The sequence below is a fragment of the Solea solea genome, chromosome 12, assembly GCF_958295425.1.
Source record: "Solea solea chromosome 12, fSolSol10.1, whole genome shotgun sequence".
Classification (NCBI taxonomy): domain Eukaryota; kingdom Metazoa; phylum Chordata; class Actinopteri; order Pleuronectiformes; family Soleidae; genus Solea; species Solea solea.
The window spans coordinates 27,865,319-27,875,608 of record NC_081145.1 but is presented as its reverse complement, the minus strand read 5'-3'; positions in this window follow the sequence as shown (position 1 = coordinate 27,875,608).

Genomic DNA, 10,290 nt, shown 5'->3' with positions numbered 1-10,290 from the left:
AAAATGTCCTCACAGCCTGTGGTTTACAGGTTTCTTTGGTCCTCACAAAGATTTATGTACAAACACACACACACACACACACACACACGGTTATTTTGGTAACTATTACATATGGGAACACAAAAAAAACACGGCTATAAAACCACACCTTCAGTAAAAACCACCACCACCCTGAACTGACCCTTTAATCTCGTGCGTCTCCACTGACTGTGTGTGTGTGGCCCAGTAAGTGAAGTTCAGTGAGATTTTAACACTCAGGCCTGTCAGAGATGAGCGTCGTCACGGTAACGGGCTGTGACAGTCGACATGTGAAAGAGGAAAGAAAAAAGCTTTGGAGACACTTTTTGTCATATTGTGCGTAAGTTCTCAAAGTTAAGTTTGGGATAAAGACATGACAGCAGGTCTTTTCTTCCTTAAAAACACAAACACACACTGAATGGAGGATGTTTAACGCGAGTGTCCCGGGGGCCTCGTCGTTAAGGAGACGACGTGTCACTTAAGAAGAAGGAGAGAAAAAAGAACTTTAAGAAAAGGAGGTGATTAAACTTTGAAATGTTTAAAACGCTCCCCTCTGAATTGTCTTGCCGCGTGGAGAAGGGTCGTCAGAGATCACGTCAACGAGAGACGAGTGTCTCTTTTTTATCACACGTCACATGTCACATGTCACACGTCACACGTCACACGTCACATGACAGGAAAGATGCTTAAAACTCTACATTTAAAGGTGCAGGTGTAAGATTTTGACGATATTATTTAGAATCATTAGGAAGATTAAATCCTTCTTTCTACTTATTTTTCACCGCTAACCTAAACCCAGTGGAAGGATGGATGGAGCGCCCCCTACTGATCAGACTAGATGCTCAGTGAGTTTCAGACCCCTGGTTTAAAGGTTTTTAATCTCTTTTTATTCTCCTCGGTGTCTTTTACTTGTTTATCTGACATTAAATAATGCCACAGTCGATTCTTCCCACAGCATTGGCAGCACGTGAACGCCTCCTTCAAAATGAAAAACATAATGAACACATGAACACATGAAGACATGAAGGCGAAAGTGTTATCAGAGCGGAGCAGCGGGCGAGGACACGACGTCCTCACAAAGACCAGGCTGAGGTTTGACAGGTGGAGGTGGACGACTCATCATTCCACACTCAAAACAAAAGACTTTTACTTTGAAATTCTGCCAAATATCATCGTTATCGTGATGAATATTGTGCTATCATCTCATTTTGTGTACAGTTGTTTTTTCCCCAGGTTTTTCTCTAGACCCGCCCCTTTTTAGACCAGACTCCCTCCACCTCATTTGAACTTGAACTCATGTCTTCCAGTAGCAGATGGAGGAGGCGGAGACTCTGACAGTGATGTGGGTCAGGTGAGCGCTAACACGCCGTTAACACGTCGCACGGTCGCCGCGGCGCTGCTCACTCCTCGCCACCACCTGGGTCGTCTAATTACTCTCACCAGCTCCGCCCCCCCGGTGGGCAGGTAATATTAGCAGGCGTCCGCTGCTCTCATTAGCACCAGAGTGACAGGAACTGACAACAGTGTGCGGCGTAAATATAATGAGGACGGTCACACGGCGCCGGGCCTTCACGCCCCATTGATCATTATCTGGCTTCAGACGAGGCCGCGAGCCGCTACGTCAATGCATTATTAATGTGTGTGTGTGTGTGTGTGTGTGTGTGTGAAGACACAACAACAGAGAGAGTTCAGCTGTCACGGCGCGCTAATGAAATGCTTGATTTGTTTGTTTTCCCGCTCTCGAAAAAAAAAACCACGGCTCGAGTGTCACATCCGGGCAACGAGACACCGGCGTCACATTAGCAGAGTGCTAATTAACTTTGCGACTGTCAGGCTAGCCGCGGCTAACGAAAGTGACGGCGAGGAGAGCGGCGCAGCTGAAGGCTGCTAATAACTCAAGAGGCTAACGACGGCTGACAGCGGCCGCTCTCAGGGAACAAAAAGGGAACGCCGTCGACATCAAATCGAGTTATCCTTTCCACGGGAGGGAGGAGAATAAGCTCAGGGAGGGGGGACGAGGGGGAGGAGGGGGAGGCAATCTCGTCTGTAATGCTTATTATTGGCAGTGGCGAGTGGAGCTTTGTTCACGCCTGTTCTCCTGCAGCTCGCGGTAAAGAGGCCGAGCGCCGCTCTTCATCTCATGATGAGACGTGGCCTGGCGCGGCAGAGATTACTCCCTGAAGATTTATGACATATTTATCCGTCTCCTGTCACTCGGGCGCGGCAGACGGAGGCAGGGGACGAATTATACCACCATAATTGTCAATCACTGCGGAGATTGAGCCCCACACGAGGGGCTGTTTTCATAAGCGAGGTGCTTAGAGCCATTAGGTGTGTGTGTGTGTGTGTGTGTGTGTGTGTGAGCTCAGATCTCCACTGGTCTCCATCACAATATTATTCACATTGTTCTTCACAGGCGACCGAGGCGAGCGACTCGCTGGACGCCGCCGCCACAGACAGGTCAGAGTGTCACATGACACATAAACACGGCGAGATAGTCGCCAACACGAAGGAGCACAGAGAGAAAATCTCATGGTTCCACAGAAACCACATCCCAGACCAGGACCCAGCTGAGAATAGGTCCCACCCTAGATCAGGACCCACCTGTGAACAGGTCCCAGCTTAGATCAGAATCGAACTGAGAACAGTTCCCAGCAGAAAACATGTCCAAACCAAGACCAGGTCCCAGCCGAGAACAGGTCCAAACCTAGTCACAGCAAAGGCCAAGATCCAGCAGAGATCAGGAAACAGCAGAGACCAACACCCAGAAGTGACCAGATCACAGCTGAGACTACGTCCTGGTAGAGACCAAGACCCAGTTGAGAACAGGTCTAAGCAGGTAACAATCCCAGCCAAGACCAGGTCCCAGCTTAGATCAAAATCTAGCTGAGAACAGGTCCCAGCAGAGAACAGGTCCAAATCAAGTCACAACTAAGAGAGGTACTGTCTGTTAAGAATATGTCTGAGCAAGGAACAGGTCCCAGCCAAGACCAGGTCCTAGCTTGGATCAAAATCTAGCTGAGAACATGTCCCAGCAGAGAAAAGGTCCAAAACAAATCTGTACTGACTAAGACCAGGAACCAGCAGAGACCAACACCCACTAAAGACCATGACCCAGAAGACACCAGGTTCTAGTACCAGGACCCATTAGGCCACAGCTTAGACAAGGACCAAGCAGTGACCAGGTTCCTACAGAGACCACTTCCCAGTGTGGATTTAATTTATGATTTGTGAAAGTGTGAATTTGTCACGTGACACAACGCGTCCCGAGTCCATTTACTTCTCAGTCCAGAACCCTTACCCACCGTGAGCCTGAGTGCGAGGAGGAAATCCACAACCGTGAGAAGACGGAGCAGATTAACTGTTGTTGAGACGCAGCGTGGGTTTATTCAGTGTGACACGTGAGGCGGCCGCTTCGCCCACACCTTCACTCTGTGGCGACGTCTGAATGGCCACAGTCACCAGATTAAATGATTTCTAAATGATTTTCCTCTTTCATGTCTTCATATGACGCTCATCTGTGAATCATCTGGGACTTTTTAAATGATTATCTGTCATCAGGAATTAAACCACTGGATATTAAAGAGCCAGTGTGTAGGATTTCAGTGTTTATGGATCATGCACATCAGCGTGTAAACATGCCAGATTATATAGCAAGTGGCTCATTTACATGTACATGTAGTCTCCGGGTGGGTTGATGGAATAAAACAGATTACACACACACACACGTAACACGCATGAGGAAGGTGACAAAACAAGGAAAATACGTAAACATGACAACAATAATAATAATGATGATGATGATGACAGCTCAGAAGGGTTTAACCCGTCAGAGTTCCTTTAAAAAACTTACTTATTTGTTCCTAGTGGCAGAAAACGCTCTGCTGTTAAAATGTTACATTAATATTTAATATTATATAAATTAAGTGAGTGAGTGAGTGAGAGAGTGAGTGAGTGAGTGAGTGGAAGTAAAAGTTGCTAGAAATATAAATAACAAAGAACATGAAACCAAATCAGTTTAAATCCTGTGATGTGACGAGAAGTCGACGACAGAATTGTTTTAAACGGAGAATAAACTGAGTGTGTCTCTGCTGGGCGAGAGACATTGAGGCGGACAGAGGAGAGAGAGACGTGTGTGTGTGTGTGTGTGGGGCCTGGCAGAGAGTGTGATTAGGAGCAGAGCGGTGAAGTGGAAAACTCATTAAACTATGTTTAAGCCTCTTAATCAAATCAATGGCCAAAGTAACTGTGGCCTGATACCAGTTATCAGCTGCTGGAGTTAAAAAAAGCAGAAAAAAGCAGATTAAAAACAACAGACGAAGATGTTGTTGTGTCTTCACTCAAAGACGAGGATGAGCGGAGACAAATAATGTCCACAGAAGAGTCAGTGGGTGAAGGGCAAATGTGGCGTCCTGAATCCTGCGCCCAAACACTGCTACGTTTACCGTTGATAGCATTTCTGTCTCATTTTAAACCGTGTGATGTTTGTGTGTGTGTGTGTGTAGCTTTGTTATTGACTGGCTAACAATAGCTAGCCTGAGTGGAACACGGTGTTCAGAAATACTGACTTCCCATGTAAACAGGACACGCTTCTGTCTGTGTCTGCGTCTGTGTTTACCAACAAACAAGAGGAAACGCCACCACAACGCTTATGATTATGATGTTAGGCCCTGGTCGGGGTCAGGGGTCAGGGGTCGAGGGAGGAAGCTGGGGGGTGGTTACTGAACGTCTGATATCAGCTGCAGACAGAATGTTGTTGTTTGCGATGTTTTGTCCTCTGGCGGCGTCGGCGGCGGCGTCCTTCTCGACTCAGCTGGACGAGCGGCGAAGTCTCGTGTTTATCTCCACATCAGCACTTTTGTTGCGGTGGATTTTTTACTGTTTTTATTTTATGGTTCATGATGAAACAACATGTGGAAAATAGGATAAATATTTATTATTCAACTGGAAAAACGATGGTTTGGATTGTTTTTTGAAGTGTGTGCCTTTGGCTGCGCGCCCCCCCCCCCCCGTGCTCTGCTTATTAAGGCGTCGACAACAACGTATTTCTCCTGCCGTCGACCCGCTGAGCGTATTCACCGTCTCTGCATTCAAACAGGGACATGAATGAAAGGATTTTTTGTCTTCCTTCTCTGACTCACATCACAAAGACGCTGTTTTATGACGGAGCTGTAATTACAAGCACGTTGTGAGCATTTCAAAGCGTCTCTGCCACATAAACATTTGTTTTATTCATCGGATGCTAATTTCGTTGGACGTGCTCCTCAAAGGGAACGCGTGTCGACGGTTTGATTCCCTCAGAGTGCGAGCGCGTTCGGCTGTCAGTGAATTCTGAGGAGGAGCAAACGATCACATGGAAACTGGCGTGATTCTACATCACGGCGGCGGTGGACGTGTTTTCACTTTCAGAGCAGCTGACGAGGACGAGAGGTCAACTGGAGACATCATGTTCTTTTTCAGGACTTTGACATTTAGAGGAGACATATCGGAAATGCAGGGGGAAAAAAACATCATTTTCTAATTCGATTAAAACGAACAAATCAAAAACGACAAAATGAAACAAAGCTGACGGAGGTAAAGTGAACATGTTTTCAGAGGTGAATATTTATCATGTAGCCGCAGGCGGCGTGAAATCACATGTGAGCATCTTCCTCCATGAAAACACTCTGCTACAGTCGGCACTAATCTTCTCACCGCCGCTCACCTTTATCTTCACCAGCATCAGGCTGATATAAATCACACAGATTCACATATTGTCATATCCATTGTTTTATTCTTTACTGAGTGTTTATGCTCCATTAGCAGCCGTTTTATTAATGTTCTTTGATAATATCTTTATTCTTAATTTAGGTTATTTTAAAGTCTAAAATGTTCCTTTCATGTAAATAAATCTCATCCAAATGTTCACATTTAGCTTTATATGAATCTACTGGTTAATTTATCTCAAAACTGTAGGAAAGCATAGCTTAGCATAAACCGGAATAGAGGGAAAGAGCTAGGTTAGCTGGAAAAAATGTAATAATTTTTTTAAATTTAATTTAATCCCATAATTAACCTAGACTTTTTCCTCACTAGTTCCCGTCTTTGTGCAGCTAGCTCATCTTGTACAAAGAAACAGAACTATTTGGAAACAGCTAATCCTAGATATCTAGCTTAGGTTAGCAATACGACTAAAGAAAACTAACATGGTGGGGCAGTTATGTTAGCATAGTGTACAACTACAAATACACAGGAGCTAGCTGTTTAGCACATACACATACACGGAAACAGCTAGCTTTGCTCTGTACAAAAAAGGTGGAAACAGCGCAGCAAAACTATAGGGGAAAAAAGTGGCTTAGCTTAGCATTTTCACACAAAAGTACAAGGAAATTGTTATCATTGCTTATCTGGACTACAAATACATACAGCTAGCAGCTTAGCATAACAACTACAGGGAAACAGCTACTGTAGATTTAGATATGCTTAGTTAAAATAGAGGGAATGCGATAAAGATTAGCTTCAAGGAAGCGGCTAGCCTAGCTTGTATGAAATAAATGAGAATGAAAACAAAAGCATAAGCTAGAGCTATTTGAAAGCGAAATCTGGCGTAGGTTAGTAACAAGACTAAAAACAACAACAACAGTGAAATATAGTGCTGCAGTTAGCTTAGCATTGTGGAAACAGCTATGTTTTTAATGCATAAAATGAACTATGGTGGAAACACATGGCTTAGCTTAGCATTTTTACACAAAAATAGAAGGGAATGTTATTATGGCTTAGCATGTGGACCACAAATACAGGTAAAAAGCTAGCATCTTAGCATAGATTACAGGGAAACAGCTAGCTTAGTTTGTATAGGAAATAGTAGAACACCTTAAAGGAAAGTGGACAGAAGTATGATGGATGGATGGGTGGATGAACACATCTTCTCTGCTTTGTTTTCCCAGGAAACTTTGAGAGTGATATGATCACCTGATCACAGATCAGGTGATCACAGAATGCTGATAAATATCCCATCCAATTACGCGATGTAATAATTCCGCAGTGACTTGATAATGAGGTCTAATGCGTCCCCGTGTGTGATGATTCCTCGGCGGACGGCGTCCCGATCACATGTTGAGCTTTGTAATTAGACGGGCACAAAATCATTATTTGGTGTTCAAACAGAAAATGAGGTTGTGAGGAGTCAATCTGCGCTGGCTCCGTGCAGCACACACAAGAATTTAATGATTTAATTACAGATGTAAGCTCCTGGGATGAGCCTTCAGCCGAGCCTGGTGTGGTGAGGGGGGATAATGACAAACTGAGCTCTTGACATCAGTTCAGAGATGGCATGAAGGACTGACCCTCGCTGAGCTTAGAGCTGAAACTTTTCACAATGTGAGACCCTGAACTCACCTTCAAGTTTATTTCTGGAACATCAGCTGCTCTGATTGAGCTTTATTATTACTATAACAACAGTAGATCAACAAAACAAAATTATTTACAAATACATTTAGTACATTTATGGAGGGGATCCCCTGATCTTCTGCCACCATCTCTGACTGTTTCTTGTGTATTGAGTCTGACTTTGTCCCATACAGCGGCAGTTAAGAGCGTCATAGTGTGCAGTAATGGTGTCCAGGCGTGTTCATCCTCTCCAATCAACGCTGTCTGTCAGGACGCCACCTGCAGTGCTCTGCAGGCCTGCTGGGGGACACCTTTACACAAGAAAGAAAGACGTTTCTGGGACTGCAGCGGAGCCACGGATGGTTCCGTCACTCAGCGACACTCTGCTGTGAAGCAGCTCGGACGACTTAAGCTCAGAGAGGTTCTGCAGCGAGTTTTACGATCCGCCATGACGACAGAAAGACTTTCACTATCTTTATTGATGCTCTCACAAACGGTAAGATATCGCGAGTAAGGGATTTGATTTCGTACGTCTGGCAAGGACACCACCATTTTGTCCTTTGTGTCATTGTGATGGTTAGATGTCTTGTTTTGGGGAGATTGGGGACTGTGTCCACTAACCCCTACTGTCTGTTAGCGGAAAATTAGCCTCACAAGATCAGGGCATGCTGGGCTGGAGACCTCAGAATCAGGAGGTCTCGCAAAGTCTCGGGTCTCGCAAGAAACACGTATCGCTCCATGGCAGTAGCCAGGTATTGGCTGTAAGATCTCAGTGACAGAGTTATTTTAGACGTGAAAAAGAAGCAGAGAAAACAGAAAACCGTTGATGGAGGAAGCAAGGAAGAGGCAACGACTGTCCGACCGCATGAAATTGGATGCCCACCGGCATGGGCTCCATGTGTTCACCGGGGAAGGGAGAGGGGGAGGAGCCTCAGCGATGAGTTTTTACAGTACTGTAGGGGGAGCTCCGTCCAGAAGAAAAGGTTTAAGTTCCACTTTAAACGACTTGTGGAGGGTGGAGCTCCGTCCCGGGCAAATGTTGTTAAGACACCATCAACACCCACGTCTGTTGACACATTTTGACGTTGCTCTGCGTACATCAAACGGTTGATTGGTCTGATTGGTTGTAGGTGTGTCCAGTTGACTACAGAGGCTTTTTGTTCTACGTCCGTTGGTCACGCATCTTGGAAGTGGGAGGTGGCTACACCCTTCCCAGACTCCTAGCTGGCTAGGCTTCGGCTAAAGGTGTAACAACTGAGAAGTACGCCGAGTGTTGCCGTGTGACAGCTGTGGGAAACGTCGAGGTCAGAGTTCAGCGGGGGGGGGGGGTTAAAGTTGGGGGGGCAAGTAGAGGTCAACGTTTTGTTGTCACATGACACAGGACAGACGGACGACACTGGGTCATTTCCCTTCAGGTGTGTGGGACAGTTTGATGAGTGGAGGTGTGGCGTTGCACAGGCCACCAGGTTTTCCCCACAAGGAAACAAGCTCTTCACACAGAGCCTAATGATGACCTCACCAAAGAGGTCGACGTCACCGAGCCCCGACATCTCCATGGCAACGAGACAAACTCGCTCAGATCGTCTCACTGCCACTGAAACGTAAACGTGAGCTGTGGAATCAAGTGCAACATTTCTGATAAACTGATGCGATATTTCTGCCCATGAAGACATTTGCTCAAACTGTCAATTAAAACTATTACAAATATTATTCATTTATACCTTTGAATTCAAAGTTGTTTTCCTTAGATTTAACAGATATAAACTTCGCATAAGGGGAAAAAAGTGTTGAGAATCTAAAAGGTAGATGATTACTAGCTTCAGTCTATGAAATATTATATTAAGAATATATTTGCTGATATTTAGTCTGTAAAGTCCCATAGAACATGTGCTGCAGGTCTACTGCTGCCTTGTTTTTTAACTTTGTGCCACTTAAATAGATGTGAACCAAGGATTTCAAACACAGAAGTCACAAAACAACACATTTGAAGTGATTGACGGAAGCAGCAGTGGATCAACAACTCCCGTGTTCTGTGATGTTAAAATCAGTTTCTATTGTGACAGTTTCACAACAGAAGAGAAGTCAAATAAGAACAATGTGAACAAAAATGAAGTTTTTCTTCCTGTGGTCACTGACATTTCTACACCTTATTGTGCTGAATCATCAGATTTGTACTTGAACGCAGCACATGATGCCTGTGCAATGATCTTTAGTCACACATGGACGCACACCACATTAAGAGTGGTGTGCGTTTCTTACTCTCCGCTGGTTTCCTGCGCGTCAGTTACACAAACGCCGCTGCGCCGCCTTATTAAAGCAGATAACGAGCTTCATGCTCTGATCCGGCCAATGGCGCGAAGACGTTAATGAAGACGTTAATGAGCGTGTGAGCGAGAACGAGAAGGTAAAACATGTTTCACTGTGTCAAACATTTACTAATGTAATGGACGCAATAACCGCACTCATCAAAACAGCTTCTTCTAAAAGTAAAAAAACAAGTCCAAGTCTGAACGCCAAAGAAAAAGAAAAGAAATTAATGTTTCTGCTTTTGGTTTCTGGTTTAATCCTGAAGTTAAACATCTGTTTCCAGGTTTAATCCTGAAGTTAAACATCTGTTTCCAGGTTTAATCCTGAAGTTAAACATCTGTTTCCAGGTTTAATCCTGAATTTAAACATCTGTTTCCAGGTTTAATCCTGAATTTAAACATCTGTTTCCAGGTTTAATCCTGAATTTAAAAATCTCTATTTCAAGATTTAATCCTGAAATCAAAAATGAATGTTTTTATGTTTAATTCTTAAATCAAAAATCTGTTTCTAGGTTTAATCCTGAAGTTGAAAAATCCATAAAAACTGAGGTCTGAACCAAACCGGTAACATCTTGAAATGATGAAAAGCAAAGTCATG